This window comes from Cryptomeria japonica, chromosome 2, assembly GCF_030272615.1.
Source record: "Cryptomeria japonica chromosome 2, Sugi_1.0, whole genome shotgun sequence".
NCBI classification, from domain to species: Eukaryota; Viridiplantae; Streptophyta; class Pinopsida; order Cupressales; family Cupressaceae; genus Cryptomeria; species Cryptomeria japonica.
In genome coordinates, this window is record NC_081406.1 from 429,038,884 (window position 1) to 429,059,858 (window position 20,975).

Here is a 20,975-nt window from a genome sequence, read left to right on the forward strand (position 1 = left end):
TTTTTGTTTCCATCATTGTTTTCCATCTCATGTATAGTGGGAGATTTCGGTTCATCAAAAATTGGTCCGCCTGATGACGATGGTATGTCAGTGAGGGGATCGTTCACGTAGAATGGATTATCTTGATAAGTGAAGGTTTGCTCTTTGGATTTTGTCTTACGAGAACTCCTGGTTTGAATAGGTATTTTTATGGATTAGTGTGACCTAGAGTTGTTTTGTGATGCAGAGGTCAAGATCAATTTCAGAGCTAGTTTATCTTGTTTAGCGTATTGTTTTGGGAGAAACAACTGAGATTTTGTCTGATTTCAGGAACGATCTATCCTGTCTAAGAAGTTTTCCTGGGTTGATTCTAAAATTGTAAGTAAGATTCAATCTGATTCAGGAACGATATATCCTATGTAAGACATTATCTAAGTGACTTGAGTTTGATAGGTAATTTTGATTGAACTAGCTGAAGGGTGATCGACCAAATCGTGCAACAAAAAAAAAGGGCAGAGGTACACTATCTTGATCTGTTTTATGCTCAGGAAAATGATAACCAGTATTATGTTCATTGTAGATTGTGTTTTTGGCAATTTTGAATGTTCTGTCTGACAAAACCAAAGACTCGTACGACTGGGTTTTTTGAACTGGACGACAATTTAGCAGTTATAGGACGACAGAAGTTTTGTTTCATACGAGTTGTTGTCTTATACCGTATGACTAATGGGCATGTACAGGATGACAAAAGACTTAGGTCGATTCTATCTCGTACGAGACAGAATATAGTGCAGGATGATGAATGATTTAAACTCGTACGACAGAGAATCTGATATAGAATGACAATTGAGTAGATTCGTACGACACAGGATTGGTGCAGCATGATAAATTATCAGACTCGTACGACTGTTCACAGGGCAGAGACCAAAAATTCTGAGTTTTCTGACTGCTGAGTATGACAAATTCTGAGATGGGCTGATTTTTTACTAGGATTGATACAGACAGAGTTTCGACTTAGGATGGACTAGTTTCTGACACGGACAGAGTTTCGACTCACTGAGTTGTTTCTGGTCTTCACTGATTTTTGGTATTTTAGTTTTTTGTTTTGTTTCAGGGATGAAAAACACAGAAAACAAGTAGTATTTATAGTGACTCCAATCACAGCATGCAAACCCTAAGGAATTTGGTGAGGAAAGAAAACCTTTGCTTGTAGACTCAGGTACACACCCAATAGCTAATCAGAATACGGCCACTGAGTCTAACGCAATGGATTCTCAACGCCGTATTATCCGACTCCAAACGATAATGGGGGCATGAAATGACAAGTATCTTGGGAGAGTTACTATCTCTCTTGCACAAAGATCATCCCCCTTTTGGAGATGAACCGAGTAGCTTCTAATTTTAAATTGGATTTAGTCAGGGATCCGTTCGGCGCGTCAAGGTATAAACTCAATTAAGAGGTCTCCCAGCCTTGAAAACCAAGGTTTAATATACCCGAAGGTACAGAGGAGAGCTATTCCCGAGCACTGTCGTTGACTTGATTTTCATCAAATCACGTTTATTTTATAGTGGGTTGGAGTACTTGGCATCTAGCCGTTCCCACTTAGGTCGTTCCCCTCACATTGGTCGTAACGGCTTTAAGAGTTTTTCAACCCCTCGGGAGGGCAGGGCTGCTAAAGATGTACAAATCTCAAACAAAGAAAAAGCTTCAAGGGTCTGGATTTCTGATTGTCTAGAAAAAGACAAGAGCATACTCTCCTACCTCTCAGAATTTTCTAAAAAGCACAAAAGACAGATTTGTTCTTTAACCAGATAGCAAGTTAGGTTCCTAAAAAATGAATTTAAAGAATACACGATGTTTAGTTGATTCTCCTTAGGCAACCTGCAAAGACAACGAATCGGTAGTCATATTGTCTTTGTGCGACAAGCAATATTCTTCGACAAGCATTCTGCAAAAACTAGTTAGGCTGTGAAAAACTCTGAGACAGACAGATAAATAGTCAAGGTCAGTTGTTAGAAATGAAAAATATGAAATTTTGCCTCTTTTACCAGAAAATACAGAATCGTACGACAGAGTCTCGACTCGTACGAGACAGGAAACAGTAAAGTATGAGACCAGATTGCTGATGATGTTGGCTCGTACGGAAGATGATTACTACTCGTACGACTGGCGTGTCTACTCGTACGATAATATGTTTGTAATTCATGTGACACCTGCAATTTGTCGTTTCATCCTGTAAGAATTGTCGTACGAGATGTACGGACGAAAAACCAAAAAATCTGAAACCTGGAAAATAAGAAAAATAAAGCAGTCAGTCTTGGAGGCCGAAAAAAAATGTAGTCTTCGGGCCCCACGGTGGGCGCCAGAAATGTGTGTGTGAAAAAGTGAACCTGTAGCTACAAGCACAACACTTCAATTAAGTCATTATATGCATGGTTAGTAATCAATAATCAATAAGAAATAAACCATAGCAAAGCGACTAATTGCCTTCTAAAAGATGCGAGTATAAGATTGCTCTCAGATTTTTTATAAGCAATACCAGTGACTAGACTACACCAAGATGAAGGATTTAATCTATATGATATTAAGCTATATGGATGCAAGATGGATGAGTAATTCAAGCAAATTCAAGCAACAATGCATGCAAGCAATAATGAATGTAAAATGGATGCAAGTAATCTAAAAAAGCACAATGATTTCAATGACTCTAGAGCGAAATTAGCGTGATAATAATTTCCAAGCGTGTTCTCAAAAATCTCTGGGGTGAATTGGAATGAGAGCTGAAGACTGAATTTATAAAGAATTACAAAAAGCTCAATTTAGGATTAATTGAAAATAATTGAGAAATCAGGTTGAGTTAACCTTGAGATAGATTCCAATTATAGTTTAATTGAAATGCATTCAAATTAGAAGTCCAAGTTGCATTGGAAAATAATAATAAATTAATTTCATGCACATCTGATAAAAATAGATAATTCTTCAATTTAATCAAGAAAAGAGTTTTCTTAATGCAACTGAACTTCTTTTTCTGAAAAGCTTTGAGTTCCAATTTTAGAGAATAATTCAACAATTCAATTAAATTGCTTTTCTGATTTCAAGTTCTAAATTTAGAAAAAGAAATAATATCTCAAGCTTGATTTCTCTCTCTCTTCAATTTTTTTTTTTTTTTTTGACTTTTGTTTTGTTTCAATTCAACTCTTTGTAATAAATTAATTCATCTTTTGTAATAAATTAATCCTTTCGCATGATTGAATGGCAAATTTATTAATTAATTAAATATGCAAAGATATTTAATAAATTAAAATGGGATAATTGATCAAAATGATTATTCTTGAAATAATTCAATTAATTAAATAAATATTTAATTAATATTGAGTGGTTAATTTGCCATGTGATTTTTGATAATTAAGGAATTAATAATGTGCTCAAGATTGATTTAATTGCTTTTGGTTAGGACCTTGGTGATATTGTCAAGATTAGGGGCCCATGGTTTAGATGACCAATTTTAGGGTATTACATTTGCCCCTCTTTGAATTAATGTGCGAGCAATGCTTTGATTCAAAGAATGTGTGATGTCCAGGAGATGCCAGTTCTGAACTTGATTGATCATGAACTAGATAAAAAGTGAGGTGTTAGCTTGTTTCAAAGCGACAAAGCTAAATGAGGTCTGATTAAAGTGATACCGATCCCGAACTTGATTGAACTGAGGAACGATAGAAAACAAAGACACCGAACTTGAACTTGATTGATCAAGAAGCGGATCTTACTGATCTAGAACTTGATTGATCTTAGATACAGTGAATAATGATAAAAATCGATCTTGAACTTGATTGATCAAGACACGATGAGCGAAGAATAAACCGTCCAGCTTGATCAAGAAACGAATACTGAACACCTGCTTAGATTTAGAATGACCAAAGAAACTCTTTAAACTTTTGATTGAGTTTAAACGAATAATCAGTTTGATTTGAAGTGATGAAATTGATTAATGTTAAGAGATTAATTCAGATGAAAGACAAATATCAGCTTGATTTGAAGTGATGAAACTGATATGCCCCTAGCGATTGATTGATTCAGATGATCGAGAGATTTCAACTTGATTTGAAGCGATGAAGTTGAGATGTCCCTTAGTGATAAGGATTTTAATTAGAAAGATTTTGCTCGACTTTTGATGAAGATTTGAAAAAAATTCTCGACTTGTGAGATGTAAAGTCATAAGGTCATGAGTATGCCCCCTCGGGAGCGAAATCGAAAGATAGCGAGGGTAGTTGATTATAGGCAATTGTTTGGCGAAAATAAGTGATTTAAGCACAAATTGATTTTGAGGATTTTTCTGAAGATTTGGCAATGATTGATGAGAAATTGAGCGTAGAGTTGATTGGTAGAATTGAAATGTGGATGTGTAGAATTGAAATTGAATTAAGATTCAGCGTTGAAATTAAGCGCAATTTGAAGAAAGAATGAGCATCAATGAAAAAAAGTGCTAAGTGGTCAAAATTGTGAAATTGACTAGCAAGACGATCTCGAAGTTCGATTTCGATCCCGAAAATGGAATCAGAGTAGGCACATTAGCCAAGGGTACAATTTTCATGTCCCTCGGAGCAAGTTGAAAAATTAGGTTTTAGGCTATATATAGGACAAAAGTGTCATTTTCAATTCATTTTAACCCTCCAAGTTTGAAATTCAAAAAATCGTTTGCGAAGAAAAATGGTGGTCCCTACTCGTCAGCATCGATTCGAACGCTAGAGACGACATAATCGACCCCGAAACTATGAGCCAGTGGTAAGTGATCAATCTTTAGCCTCTGTATGTTTCCAAATTTGAATATTTTTTTGTGTATTTTTCACGTTTTTGACGGGTTTGAAGTCGGGTTTCATGGTTTATCATGCGAGACAGGATCCTGTCTCGTACGAGAAACTAGCAAATTTTGTTTTATCATTTCAACCCATTAGAATTGTCGTACGAGAGCAACCCTTGTGTCGTACGATAAGCCGATTAAAAGACCATTTTGTTGTGCTGTGTATAAAACTTTATCGTTTGAGGCTGTTTTCTCGTACTATAGCCATTTCTGACTCGTACAAGATTCTGTTTAACTGTGCTTTGTCGTTCAGAAAACAGTGACAATTTTTGAAAGTGTAAACATGAAATTTTGGTTTTGTATTTAACTTATTTGGATTTGCATGATGTTTAACTTCTCTTGCAGGCTAATTTGGAATGTTTTCTGATGTTCGTTGTTGGGTTTTGCAGGTTTGTTTACCTCCTGTGCTCTTCAGATGTGTATATCCGCCCACGATGGCTTTAGTTCAGGATTTGTCTGAGGTTGAGCAGGCTCATGTTGATTTATGCAGCTTGGCTCATTTGATGAGGTTACCTGATATCCGTGTGAACCACGGGATGCTCACAACGTTGGTAGAATAATTTCATTTGGAGCATAATACCTTTCATTTGCCAGTTGGGGAGTTGACCATCACTCCTGAGGATATGTACAGGATTCTTCGTATCCCTTTTGCTAGGGATAAGGTGGACTATGATGCCGCATTGTTACTTGGACTGCAGGCACTGAGGAATGTATTCAGGGATTCAGATCTCTTGACTCGTTCTATGAGTTGGGATATATTGATGAGAAGGTACAGTGAGGAGTATCCGCTGGTATGTGTCTTAGCAGGGTTTATTGGGTGCTTTTTGATGCCAGACCGAGGGCAGCAGGGTTTCCAGAGCGGATGGGGCCGGATGTTTGAGCGATTGATAGAGTCCCCTCAGAGACTTGGCTGGGGTTCTTGCTTACTGGCCTACATGTATCGAGAGATGCATGAGATTGTTTATAGAGAGGGGCGGAGCATGGCTGCTGGGGTGTACATTTTGCAGGTGTGGGCTTGGGAGCACCTTCCCGTGTGTCGGCCGATAGTGACAGATAGCAGGGAGCCAAGACAGCCGATCATTTATAGATATGCTAGATATATCACGCAACCCCTATCTGGGCCAGACAGACTTCTGGAGACGACAGCTCGATGACTTGATAGTTGTCGTATGGCGACCATATAAAGGGTTAGAGCCATGGGATGACTGGCGGGCAGTGCGCAGAGATATACTTGTCACACGCCCACTGATTGGGAGATCGCAGACTGTTGTGGAGCGATTCGTCATTTCACGAGTGATGAGGCAGTATGACCGGCCTCAGGGGATCTCACAGGAGTTTGCAGCATATGCTAGGTATGCGGACGAGGAGAGACAGGGTTGGGCACCTAGGCTATCTTATGCCTTGGCTATGCAGGAGCTGACAGGTTTACCCCGCCTGAGGTGGGATTACGTGGAGGATATAGCAGATGTGGGGGTATTGCCCCAGTACAGGGATTATTTGCAGTAGCATCCATTCCCTTGGCTTACGGATCCTGGAGAGCATGCTCCTCATATCGAGGATGTGGAGGATGATGCCCCCGCACCGGCACAGGGACAGGCACAGAGACAAGGTCATGGATAGGGCCAAAGACCAGATGCTCCACGACGGACTGGTGGTGATCCTGGTGCCAGCAACAGCAGAGTGTGAGCTGACATTGGACAGCAGAGGGGTGAGGGTGGATCCCTTGGGAGAGTAGGCATGAGGTTGGGTGGGGGAGAGGAGGAGCGAGCAGCTCCGAGGCAGGTCCGTCAGCGGCGAGAGGAGCAGGGCAGAGCCACAGGTGGAGAGGGTGGCAGAGAGCCTGTGAGAGAGCAGGGGGCTGACACAGGTCGGTCGATAAGAGCACGTCTTGCAGAGCTATAGTCACAGTTGTTAGTGGCGCAGACTCAGCTGGCGAAGCGAGACCGAGAGCTGGCCGAGGTGAGGACTGAGCGTGATCGCCAGATTGCGGCTTTGAGAGCAGAGATAGAGTCTCTACGACAGGAGGTCCTTCTCCAGAGCAGTAGGGCATCTTATTATGTAGTCGCGTATAGTGTTGTAGTTCCTGTTGCACAGCAGGTGCAACCTTATTCGCAGTATATGGCCAGATCGGAGGGAGCGCGAGCACCTCGACAGGATCCCGAGCATCAGGCTCCTCCTCCTCCACCAGGCGATGAGGGAGAGGGTGCTAGCTAGATGATTCTTTTTGTAGCTCGGAATTATTTTTTTTGTAGACACACCCATTTGTTTTTTTGTAGCCTATACGATTCTTGCTCCGACGGGAGTTTGTACATGTCATTGGACATCATTTTGTACTCTTAGACTTGAGATGATATATATATATATATACGAAATCCGATTTGACTTCATTGTACTTGTGTCAATTCGATTATGAGATGTTTCTATATGCTTTATTCTATATGTATGCATTTCTTTTTCAACATGAATGTATGTATTACAAATGATAATGGATGTCTATGTTTTTGTTTCTTTTCATATGCAAATAAATGAATGGAAATGAGGAGTGCAAAAAAAAAAAAAAATTTATTTTTATGTAATAAGATGAATACAAATGATTAATAATAAAATGAATGAATCTATATGAAATGTTGTGTATGGAGCTAAACGTCTCAAAACACAAGTACTCGATCGGAGAAATAATGATAAATAGACCACTTAGCGTAAGAAATGATGATGCTTTCAGCTCGCATTCTGAAGATAAAGAGATTATTATTATCACACCAAAATCACCCTAGATTCACTAAAATGCAGAATGAAATGCAAAATGATATGCAAAATGCAACCTAAACCTAGTCACTGGATTTAAAATACTTAAGATTCATCACTGAGCATAATGAACACAACAGTCAAGGTAGAGTTCCTTTCTTTTTCAATGTGCAATATTAATTATCTTGTCTGCAATGACCCTTTTTTTGTTCATATCCTTGGACAGATTTCGCAGGGACTCGAATTGCATCATAAAGAAATTCCCTCAAAACAGACAAAGAAATGACATGGACCTCCCTGTAGCATACAATTAAGCGGAGTCGAGGTATGTGAGGCGATTTCACCTTAATGTGAAGGCTCTTATCACAGACACCCAGCTAATTTATATGTTTCCAGATCATCGGGATCATTCCTACAAGCAGAAAACAAAGAAAATATTATGCCCCCAATCCTTGCACCTCTTAGTCAATACAGACTTCCTTGAGTTACTCAGGGGGATAATAATCGAAAACCAATATAAAAGACAACATACAAAGAAAATTTTCCATTCATAGCTTAAACTGTTTAGTAATTGTTCTTTGTTATGTTGTTTTGCTTGTGAACTCAGTGATAAAAACTCTGTAGTAGTCAGGAGACCGGTGACTGACTCGGAGTGGCTAACCAGGTTTCACTGACGGAATAATGACTTGGTTGACACTGCTTAGGATATGTAATGTGCTCTGTCGAGTAACCTAAGATTAGGACATTGATCTGTTTCAAGTCATGAAGGTTCCAACGAACCAGGATGTCACAAAAGTGACTGAAAATATGTACAAGCGAAAGCAAAAGATAATTGAAAGCGGGAAATGCCAGCGTTGTGTTGATAGATGGAGCGCTTGAGTACAAAAGGTGCCTGTTTACCAGGTTTTCACCTGCTTGGCAGAGATTTTTTTTTTTTTTAGGACTTTTTCTGATTTTTATGATTTCTTGAGGACATTTTCTGATTTTTATGGTTTCTTCAGGACATTTTCTGATTTTTAGGATTTCTTCAGGACATTTTCTGATTTTTAGGATTTCTTCAGGACATTTTCTGATTTTTATGATTTCTTCAGGACATTTTCTTATTTTTAGGATTTCTTCAGGACATTTTTCGCTGTATAGTTTGTTGGAGCAGAGAATGCTAAGTAAAGAATCTTTTTAGGTGGATGGTGTTAATCGGTTCTCGGAGCTGTTCTCCTTCCGATGTTGAGAGTTGATAGGCACTAGAACCGAAGACTGCAGTAACGATATAGGGACCCAGCCAGTTGGGTTCAAACTTCCCTTTGTTGTCTCGAAACTATTGATTTTTTGGATTTTCTTTCAGAACTAGGTCACCAACTTGAAATTCTCTTTGTCGAACTTTCTTGTTATACCCTCTGGACATTCTCTTTTGATACACTCTGAGATGATTAAACACCACTTGTCGACGCTCATCCAGCAATTCGAGTTCTTGCAAACTAGATATTCTACGATCTTCATCAGTAACAAGACCTTGCAACGAAACTCTTAGAGATGGTATTTCTACTTCAATAGGTAATACTGCTTCGGACCCATACACCAAAGAGAAAGGTGTAGCCCCAGTAGGTGTTCTGATACTTGTTTTGTAAGCCCATAGTGCCGGATTGAGTTGCAGATGCCAATCTTTCCCGGATTTGTTCACTATTCTGTGCAAGATAGTCAGTAGGTTTTTGTTAGACGCCTCGGCTTGTCCATTACCTTGAGGGTAATATACTGATGACCAGTGTTGCTTTATTTTGAATTTCTCACAAAGTTCATCTAGGTCTTTATTCTTGAATTGTCCTCCATTATCAGTCACGATGGACGAAGGTATCCCATACCTGCAAATTATATAGTTTAGGATGAATAAGGCGACTTGTTTACCAGTTGCTTTGATGAGCGGAATCTCCTCTACCCACTTGGTGAAATACTCAGTGGTCGTTATGATGAATTTATGTCCGTTGGATGAAGCAGGATATATCTGACCAATGAGATCAAAGGCCCATTGCTGAAAAGGCCAATGTGTAATGAATGGTATGAGATCCCTCACCGGGACATGTATGAGATTTCCATGAAGCTGACATTTCTCACAAGTCTTAACAAATTTTATGGCGTCTTTTTCCATATCTGGCCAATAGTAGCCAGCCCGTAATAGTTTCCGAGCTAAAGTAAAACCATTCGAATGAGATCCACAAATACCTTCATGGACTTCCAATAATGCACGTTTTGATTCTTCAGTTTCTAGACATCTAAGCAAAGTACCATCCAAACCTCGTCTAAATAAATCGTTAGCTATGATAACATATCACGAAGCGTTTTGAGTTAGGTTTCTTTTCTTGTTACGAGTAAGGTTTTCAGGGATAATTTGGTCACAAAGATAGGAATAGATGTGGCTGTATCGGGATGAATCGTGTCCAATAATAGAACAAACTATTTGGGTCTCAGGAGAATCATAAGCAGGGTAATATAACTCTTCCACCAGGAAATCAAAGCGAAAATTTGACTCCTGTAGCTCAGGTATAGATGCCAAGGTAGCCATAGCATCGGCTGCTCTATTTGCTGATCTAGGAATTTGTTGGAATGATACAAAAGCAAAATACTTCTTGAAATCATCTACCATCCTCTTGTAAGGCATCAAATTTCTCATCCCGAGTCTGATATGTATCGTTGATTTGATTGATGACGAGCTGAGAATCTCCATAAATATGTAATTCAGCAACCTTCCATTCAATGGCTAGTTTTATTCCATTTACCAATGCTTCATATTCTGCAATGTTGTTTGTGCAAGGGAATAGAATCTTATAAGATTTTGGAATTGAGTACTTTTGAGGAGTAATGAATAGTATGCCAGCACCTGAACCATTTTGAGTAAAGGACCCATCAAAGAACATCTTCCAGGGTTGTTGAGTAAGATGCATTATTGATTCGTCTGGGAACTCAATGTGTAGTGGTTGAGTATCCTCAAGTGGAGCTTCAGCAAGTTGATCAGCAATTACCTGTCCTTTTATGGCTTTGCGTTCCATATATTCAATGTCAAAATCTGTAAGGATCATTACCCACTTTGCCAATCGTCTGGTGAGTGTTGCTTTATTAAGAAGATACTTGAGTGGATCAATTTTGGCGACCAGCTTGACTGAATGTGCAAGCATATAGTGCCTTAGTTTCTGTGATGCGAAGACTAATGCCAAGCATGCTTTTTCTATTATACTATAGCTCATTTCATAAGACACCAATGTCCTAATGATGTAATAAATAGCTCTTTCCTTTTTGTTGTCATCCTGTTGCGCCAGAAGTGCCCCCAATGATGAATCAGTTGCTGATATTTATAAAATTAATGGTTTACCTTGAATAGGTGGCATCAATATCGGTGGATTTGACAGATACTCTTTGATTTGCTGAAGATGTTGTTCACATTCTTGATCCCAATTGTATAATACGCCTTTCCTTAGTACCTTTGTAAAAGGTTGAGCTTTGTCTGCTAGTGGAGAAATAAATCTTCTAATGGATTGGAGACGTCCCTGTAGACTTCTCATTTGACTGATGTTCTTTGGAGGCGGCATTTCCATTATAGCCTAGACCTTCCTAGGATCAACCTCGATCCCCTTCTTTGAAATGATGTAGCCAAGTAGTTTACCAGATGTCACTCCGAATGCACACTTCTTTGGATTTAATCAGAGCTTGAACTTTTCCATTATGTCAAGTATAGGACCTAACTCTTGAATATGCGTTGATCTTTTCATAGTCTTCACTAAAGTGTCATCAACATAATCTTCCATATTCTTATGCATCATGTCATGAAAGATAGTTGTAACTACTCTTTGGTAGGTCGCTCCTGCATTCTTTAACCCAAATGGCATAACGTTCCAGCAAAAGGTTCCCCATGCACAGGTGAAAGCTGTCTTTTCTTGATCTCCAGGAGCAATTTTAATCTGATTGTAGCCGGAGAATCTGTCCATTAGTGAGTACATCTCATACCCAGTTGTCATGTCGACTATCATATCAATATTTGGCAATGAAAAGTCATCTTTTGGACATGCTTTATTGAGATCTCTAAAATTTGTACAAACTCTAATAGATTTATCTGCCTTTGACACAGGTACTATGTTGAAAATCCATTCAGCATAATCTATCGCTCTGATAAATCCAGCTTTGAGTAGTTTCTCTAATTCAGCTTTGACCAATAGTGCGACATGCGGGTGCATCTTACGAAGTTTTTGTTTAACTGGTTTTACTCCTGGTGTGATTGAGAGATGGTGCATAATGAGATCAGGATCTAAGCCTGGCATATCAAAGTATGTCCATGCAAAATTTATTTTCTTCTCTAGGAATAGCTGAGTGAAATCCTTCAATTCCTCTACTGATAGTGATTGAGCTACGTGAATAATTTGTGGTGTGTCTTGATTCCCAATATTCGCTGGCTGAGTTGGCTCGATCAATATGGAAGACCGCTCCTGAAAATGACTGGGCAGTATACCAAGTATCTCACCTTCAGGTGCCTCAGAGAGGTTTTCACCTTTGGGTACGTCCTTTATTTTCTCTTTTTTAGATTTTGACACCGCCACAATGTGGTTTTCACCATCAGATCTTTTATTTTTATCTTTCTTGTTTTTGCGACTAAGATACTTGATATCCTCTTCAGTCATATTTTCACTCCATTCACTGGTGGAAGAGTTAATAGGTTCGACTACATTGAGATAATAGGATAATGTATAGTCATTGGAAAAAATAGGTATATCCATGGGTTGATTCTGTAAAGTACAGTCAATCAATTCAGGATGTATTAGGGACAAATTTTGGATAGGTTCAAGAGCGTTCACGGTATTGTTATCACAGCTGCGGATCAAAAAGTCGAGTTGCAGAATGATACCTTGCGTAAGTGTCTCAAGACCAGGAAGAGTTAGATCATGATTATTAAAGTTCACGTTAATATTTAATCGATCTAATCCAATAGGCATACTTATAACATCATTGAATAAGTCGAACTGGACGTCATGTCGTGGTTTAACAACAAGAAGACTAGTGGGCAATTTTTCATTGTTTGTATCAGATGATTTAGAATTTGAGGATGAGTGGGTATCATCATGAACAAGACTATCATTAGAGTCATCAGAATCATCAGAGTTATCTGATGAAGTTTCCAAGTCTCTTTCAGGTGATTTAGTAAGCATATGTATGGTATCAATACTAACATCTTTAATGCTACAAATTCCTTCATATTGTAGTTCATTTGTCATTTGTATTTGACACACCTATTGACATGGTCTCATTGTTTCTGTGGCTTTCTGTCGTCTACTCCATTCAGCTTCTTCTAGACTGACAACTGGTTCTTGTCCTGCAGCTTCTAACTCTTCCTGTGTAGTGCTATAACTGATTTGTTCTATTTCAGGATAAGGACACATAGATGAGAAGCTTTCTGGTATTGTTCCTTCTTTCAATGCTTGTTCATAATTTGCTTGCCTCTTTTGTCTAATTTCTTGTATTTCCTTCTCTAGTTTTAGGTGCATCAACTCTTGAGTATCATCTATGATACCACTAGATTCTTCTGGAGTTTCTGTAGCGGATGTGTTTGAAAGATAGTCAGGACCCCATTCATACTCATTTGAATCAGTCTTTGAATCATCTACCTGTTGCCTGCCAATATATGTGACTAGAATTTTTAATGGTGCAAACGATTCTCTGATTCTTACAAATTCATCTCTTATTTCTTTAGGAACCTCAACTTCTTGTATTATCGTAGCTAATACCGTTGAAGCTTGAGCACTGACTATTTCTTCTTTCTTGACTATTGATTCCTCTCTCTCTTTTCTACGCTCTTCTTTCATCTGTTTAGCGTTTGCTTCATGTAATATTAAAGGCGATATCTTTTTCAAGCCTTTAGACTTAGAAACATGTTTTTGTTCTGATGTCTTTTTAGGATTGTATCCCAGTCCAACTTTATCATGTGTGGATTTGGTTTGTAGCTGAATTGGTTCAGTAATACCTTCTTTTTGTTTGCCCAAAGGACTAGTACCTGAGTACCCCATGCACTGAATCATTTTGTAACCACGACCATACTGGTTTGAAGAAATCTCACAATGTCGTACCTCCTCATTTGGACTATCTTCCTTATAGAGCCAGTTAAGCACAACATCCTCTTCTATTTCATCTGCCAAGGATGTAGAAGACTGTATAAAGAGACCCTCATATATAATATTCAGAGCTGGAGTTTGGGTTCTCATAGCCTCTGATGGCTTGCCTAACTATTTTGGCGATGGAGGAAGAGAAACTAATGATAATACTGGTTCTATCTTGTAGCTATCCATGCCGGTATCTGTAATCTTCAATCTCTTTTCTAAGTCTTTGATCAATGTTTCTGGATCTTCATTTGGAGAGGCTACCCTATTATGAGGCACAAGAGTATCTGCACCTTTTGTCAATGCACTACAAATGACATTTGTATCAGCCGAAATATTGATTTCAGCTCCATTATAAGGAAACTTTAAGCATTGGTGATATGTTGAGGGTACTACCTTCATTTCATGAATCCATGGCCTACCCAACAATATATTGTATGACAATGGAATATCGAGAACCTGGAAAAGGACATCTCTCTCTACTGGTCCCACTCTGATTGGTAATGATACCAAACCTTTGGAGGTCCTCTCTTCTTCATCATAGGCTTTAATTGTTATTTTCTTGCCTGGGTCAATGACATTTTTAGAGAATCCTAGTTGTGCAAGCAGATGATAAGTACAAATATTCAACATATTCAACCCCGCGCCTCCATCTATCAAAACACGTTTAACTCTGTGTTTGTGGATCATGGCTTCAATATGCAATGGCTGGTTATGTGGATGATTTAATGAGTTGTCATCTTCCTCAAAGAAGGTCAAATAGTGAGGTGAAGTCAAATGACCCACCATAGACTGAAACCGATCAATGTCTAAATCTTTTGGAACGTTGGTAGTGAGCAATGCTTGGTGTAGAATTTCCTTGTGAGCAGATGAGAGTTGTAGCAATTCAAAAATTGAAATTTGAGCATTTGTCCTTTTCAACTGTTCAACCACGCTGTATCTAGAGGATGATGATGAGGAGGTTAATCTTTTAAATTTGTCCAAGGTTGATTCCTTTTGTTTATTTGGTACAGTTGTCGGATTTGATGTTTCTTGAGCCAGTTTGGAAGAGCTAGCTCCTTGGAGGGTGACTTTCTTTTGAGATCTGGTCAGAGCTTTTGCATATCATGATTCATTAGGTTTATCTTGAACTATAATCACATTGCAATGTTCTGAGTGTGAAGGTTCAATCATGTTGATAATGTTGTCCTGGCTGGCATAAGCATAATTTACCTTGGCACCTCCTTTGGTCTTTGAGGAATCACCTTGTTCATAAGCAGGCAAAGGGTCTTTAAATGCTTTATGATCAACATTGGTTGGGTGATTCCCAACAACAACTTTACCAGCGTCTATGAGATCCTGAATCTCATGTTTTAACTTCATGCAATTGTTTATGTTATGACCCTTACCCCGATGGAAGTCAAAGTATTCATTTTCTCTCCACCATCTTGGTTTGACATCTGGATCATATGGTCTGGAGTTATCTGGTAGTGTTATTAAGTTGTTTGCCAATAGAGTTTTGAAAGCTGACTCATATGATTCTTCAAGAGGAGTAAAATCATGCTTAGGTCTGGAAAGCCAAGGCTTTTCTTTGAACCATTCCTTTGTTTTCTTTGGCTAATTTTCTGCTGCAATTTCAGCGGCTTTAAGCGCTTGTGTAGCACTGGCCAGATTGAATATTGTTGATTTTGAGTTGGTTTTGATAGTGTCTACTACTCCATCATTAACAACATTCTTGTTGTTGTCTTTGGCAAATATCCAATACTTGTTCTTCTCTTTAGAACTGGATCATGTTTGTGTTTCTTTCCAAGGTGTGAAATCTCCCTTTTTTATGAGCACATCTTCCATTCGAATGGCATTATCTACCATTTTGTTAAATGATGGGTGTACTTGCATTTGTACGCTATATTTCATTTCGGGGACCAAGTTATTGACAAATATATCCATTTTCTCAGAGTCTGGGATAGGTCGTGGGTACCTAGAGAACATCCTTCTCCAGCGTTGGAGAAAAGTAAGAAGAGGTTCCCCTATTTTCTGTTGAGTATTACAAAGTTCGATCATAGTCACAGGATGTCGAATGTTGTATGAGTATTGTTGTAAGAACAGTTGGATTAGTTCTTCGAATGTTTTTATTCCTTTGGGTAGACTTGAGAACCATTCCATTGCTTGACCCCCTAAACTCCTTGGGAAGAGACGCATAAGGTACGTTTGATTGTGCGTGAATTCCATACAAGCAACACTAAATTCCCTGACGTGATCTTGAGGATCTGAGGTACTATCATATTTATCAAATTTTGGGATTTCCACTCGTGAAGGGAACGGAGGCATGTGTAAATTCTTGTCAAATGGGAAGGGACATATTGCTTCCAGAGAATATTGGTTCGGGGAATTGTCCTTATTCTTCAGGTCTATGAGCTCTGTTCGCAAAGCTATTAACTGTTTGTGTACCATGAGTATAGGTGAGTCTTTCCTCTTAGTAACAAGTGTCTGAACATCATATCCAACAGGAAGTTTAGCACCTTGATTTGCTAGTTCTAAGAAATAGTCTTCCTTTTCTCGGAGCATGATAGCTTTCATCATTTTTCTAAAGTCTTTGTCTTTCTGACAGTCAAGGATTTCTTTTTCTGGAGGTTCAGTAGCTTCGTCAGTCTCACTTAATGATGAGGAGTCATTATGATTTTCAGGAATATTACGGTCGTTTTTGTTTCCATCATTGTTTTCTGTCTCATGTATAGTGGGAGATTTCGGTTCATCAAAAATTGGTCCGCCTAATGACGATGGTATGTCAGTGAGGGGATCGTTCACGTAGAATGGATTATCTTGATAAGTGAAGGTTTGCTCTTTGGCTTTTGTCTTACAAGAACTCCTGGTTTGAATAGGCATTTTTATGGATTAGTGTGACCTAGAGTTGTTTTGTGATGCAGAGGTCAAAATCAATTTCAGAGCTAGTTTGTTCTGTTTAGCGTATTGTTTTGGGAGAAACAATTGAGATTTTGTCTGATTTCAGGAACGATCTATCCTGTCTAAGATGTTTTCCTGGGTTGATTCTAAAATTGTAACTAAGATTCAATCTGATTCAAGAACGATATATCCTATGTAAGACGTTATCTAAGTGACTTGAGTTTGATAGGTAATTTTGATTGAACTAGCTGAAGGGTGATCGACCAAATCGTGCAACAAAAAAAAAGGGCAGAGGTACACTATCTTGATCTGTTTTATGCTCAGGAAAATGATAACCAATATTATGTTCGCTGTAGACTATGTTTTTGGTAATTTTGAATGTTCTGTCTGACAAAACCAGAGACTCATACGACTGGGTTTTCTGAACTAGACGACAATTTAGCAGTTATAGGATGACAGAAGTTCTGTTTCGTACGAGTTGTTGTCTTATACCGTACGACTAATGGGCATGTGCAGGACGACAAAAGACTTAGGTCGATTCGGTCTCGTACGAGATAGAATACAGTGCAGGATGATGAATGATTTAAACTCGTACGACAGAGAATCTGATATAGAATGACAATTGAGTAGATTCGTACGACACAGGATTGGTGCAGCATGATAAATTATCTGACTCGTACAACTGTTCACAGGGCAGAGACTAAAAATTCTGAGTTTTCTGACTGCTGAGTATGACAAATTCTGAGATGGGCTGATTTTTGACTAGGATTGATATAGACAGAGTTTCGACTTAGGATGGACTAGTTTCTGACACAGACAGAGTTTCGACTCACTGAGTTGTTTCTGGTCTTCACTGATTTTTGGTATTTTAGTTTTTTGTTTTGTTTCAGGGATGAAAAACACAGAAAACAAGTAGTATTTATAGTGACTCCAATCACAACATGCAAACCCTAAGGAATTTGGTGAGGAAAGAAAACCTTTGCTTGTAGACTCAGGTACACACCCAATAGCTAATCAGAATACGGCCGCTGAGTCTAACGCAATGGATTCTCAACGCCATATTATCCGACTCCAAATGCTAATGGGGGCACGAAATGACAAGTATCTTGGGAGAGTTACTATCTCTCTTGCACAAAGATTATCCCCCTTTCGGAGATGAACAGGGTAGCTTCTAATTTTAAATTGGATTTAGTCAGGGATCCGTTCGGCGCGTCGAGGTATAAACTCAATTAAGAGGTCTCCCAGCCTTGAAAACCAAGGTTTAATATACCCGAAGGTACAGAGGAGAGCTATTCCCGAGCACTGTCGTTGACTTGATTTTCATCAAATCACGTTTATTTTATAATGGGTTGGAGTACTTGGCATCTAGTCGTTCCCACTTAGGTCGTTCCCCTCACACCGGCCGTAACGGCTTTAAGAGTTTTTCAACCCCTCGGGAGGGCAGGCCTGCTAAAGATGTACAAATCTCAAACAAAGAAAAAGCCTCAAGGGTCTGGATTTCTGATTGTCTAGAAAAAGACAAGAGCATACTCTCCTACCTCTCATAATTTTCTAAAAAGCACAAAAGACAGATTTGTTCTTTAACCAGATAGCAAGTTAGGTTCCTAAAAAATGAATTTAAAGAATACACGATGTTTAGTTGATTCTCCTTAGGCAACCTGCAAAGACAACGAATCGGTAGTCATATTGTCTTTGTGCGACAAGCAATATTCTTCGACAAGCGTTCTGCAAAAACTAGTTAGGCTATGAAAAACTCTGAGACAGACAGATAAACAGTCAAGGTCAGTCGTCAGAAATGAAAAATATGAAATTTTGCCTCTTTTACCAGAAAATACAGAATCGTACGACAGAGTCTCGACTTGTACGAGACAGGAAACAGTAAAGTACGAGACCAGATTGTTGATGATGTTGGCTCGTACGGAAGATGATTACTACTCGTACGATAGAGTGTATGCTCGTACGACTAGCGTGTCTACTTGTACGATAATATGTTTGTAATTCGTGCGACACCTGCAATTTGTCGTTTCATCTTGTAAGAATTGTCGTACGAGATGTACGGATGAAAAACCGAAAAATCTGAAACCTGGAAAATAAGAAAAAAAAAAAAGCAGTCAGTCTTGGAGGCCAAAAAAAAATGTAGTCATCGGGCCCCACGGTGGGTGCCAGAAATGTGTGTGTGAAAAAGTGAACCTATAGCTGCAAGCACAACACTTCAATTAAGTCATTATATGCATGGTTAGTAATCAATAATCAATAAGAAATAAATCATAGCAAAGCGACTAATTGCCTTCTAAAAGATGCGAGTATAAGATTGCTCTCAGATTTTTTATAAGCAATACTAGTGACTAGACTACACCAAGACGAAGGATTTAATCTATATGATATTAAGCTATATGGATGCAAGATGGATGAGTAATTCAAGCAAATTCAAGCAACAATGCATGCAAGCAATAATGAATGTAAAATTGATGCAAGTAATCTAAAAAAGCACAATGATTTCAATGACTCCAGAGCGAAATTAGCGTGATAATAATTTCCAAGCATGTTCTCAAAAATCTCTGGGGTGAATTGGAATGAGAGCTGAAGACTGAATTTATAGAGAATTACAAAAAGCTCAATTTAGGATTAATTGAAAATAATTGAGAAATCAGGTTGAGTTAACCTTGAGATAGATTCCAATTATAGTTTAATTGAAATGCATTCAAATTAGAAGTCCAAGTTGCATTGGAAAATAATAATAAATTAATTCCATGCACATCTGATAAAAATAGATAATTCTTCAATTTAATCAAGAAAAGAGTTTTCTTAATGCAACTGAACTTCTTTTTCTGAAAAGCTTTGAGTTCCAATTTTAGAGAATAATTCAACAATTCAATTAGATTGCTTTTTTGATTTCAAGTTCTAAATTTAGAAAAAGAAATAATATCTCAAGTTTGATTTCTCTCTCTCTTCAATTCTTTTTTTTTTTTTACTTTTGTTTTGTTTCAATTCAACTCTTTGTAATAAATTAATTCATCTTTTGTAATAAATTAATCCTTTCGCATGATTGAATGGCAAATTTATTAATTAATTAAATATGCAAAGATATTTAATAAATTAAAATGGGATAATTGATCAAAATGATTATTCTTGAAATAATTCAATTAATTAAATAAATATTTAATTAATATTGAGTGGTTAATTTGCCATGTGATTTTTGATAATTAAGGAATTAATAATGTGCTCAAGATTGATTTAATTGCCTTTGGTTAGGACCTTGGTGATGTTGTCGAGATTAGGGGCCCATGGTTTAGATGACCAGTTTTAGGGTATTACACTGCCAACCCTTTGGGGATCTTATTAGTCTCTAATTGGATTACTTGATTCCCAAGAATGTTTCTTTTCCACCCTCTATCTATACAAAGGAACCAAAATCAATCTGCTGACCCTCATATTGCTCTATACAAGTTAAAAATCTCAGAATATCATCATCATCATTAAAAGCCTGCCAGTTTTGAATATTGTCAGGGACTGATGGCTTGGTTTGAACCTCAATCTTTGAGATTCCTACAAAAGTTATATCTTCTAGCCTTAGAGCAATATTAGCCAGTAATTCTGCCATCCTGTTATGGCTCCTTTCTTTCGAGTCGATGATAAATGCATCAAAATTTTCAATCTCATCACATACAACATTTTTGTATTGCTTCGACCTCTTGTTCTTTGATGCATATTTTAATCTGATATGGGATATGACTAACTTAGAATCTCCAATAACCTTGAGATTCTTTATCCCATGCTTCTCAGCTAGTCTCAATCCTAATAATACTGCCTCATATTCTGCCACATCATTCGTGCATGTAAAAGACAGAGTAAAAGAAAACTTAAACATTTTTTCATTAGGTGAGATGAATAATACTCTTGCACCAGTGCCTTCCTTAGAGATAGCCCCATTGAAATACATCGTCCACAAATTGTTATCATCCAATGTGTTCTTTACTTCTGTCTCCATTGGTGCAGGTTGTTCCTTTTCTTCTTGTGGGGTATCTTCAATTCTAAAAGCATCGATGTCAGTGTCTATGAAACATGTCATGTCTTGATCAGAGTCCCTTTTATGTACCATCATATATGGCACCCTTGACTCCCTTACAATTTTTACACTTTTATCATCAATACAGAAAGTTGCATATGATAGATCACATTGTAAACTTCCCCCCATAGAAACACTCCATTCTCTGGATAACAACATCCCATAGTGAGGTGGGATATCCACAACTAAAACACTCATAATCAAATCCTTCTCAGGGAAGGCTGTGAACTTATAAGGCAATCCTCCTATAGTACCTATCACATGTACCTCTCTTGAGTCCATAGCACAACATCTACCCTGAGGGGTATCTACATTTAG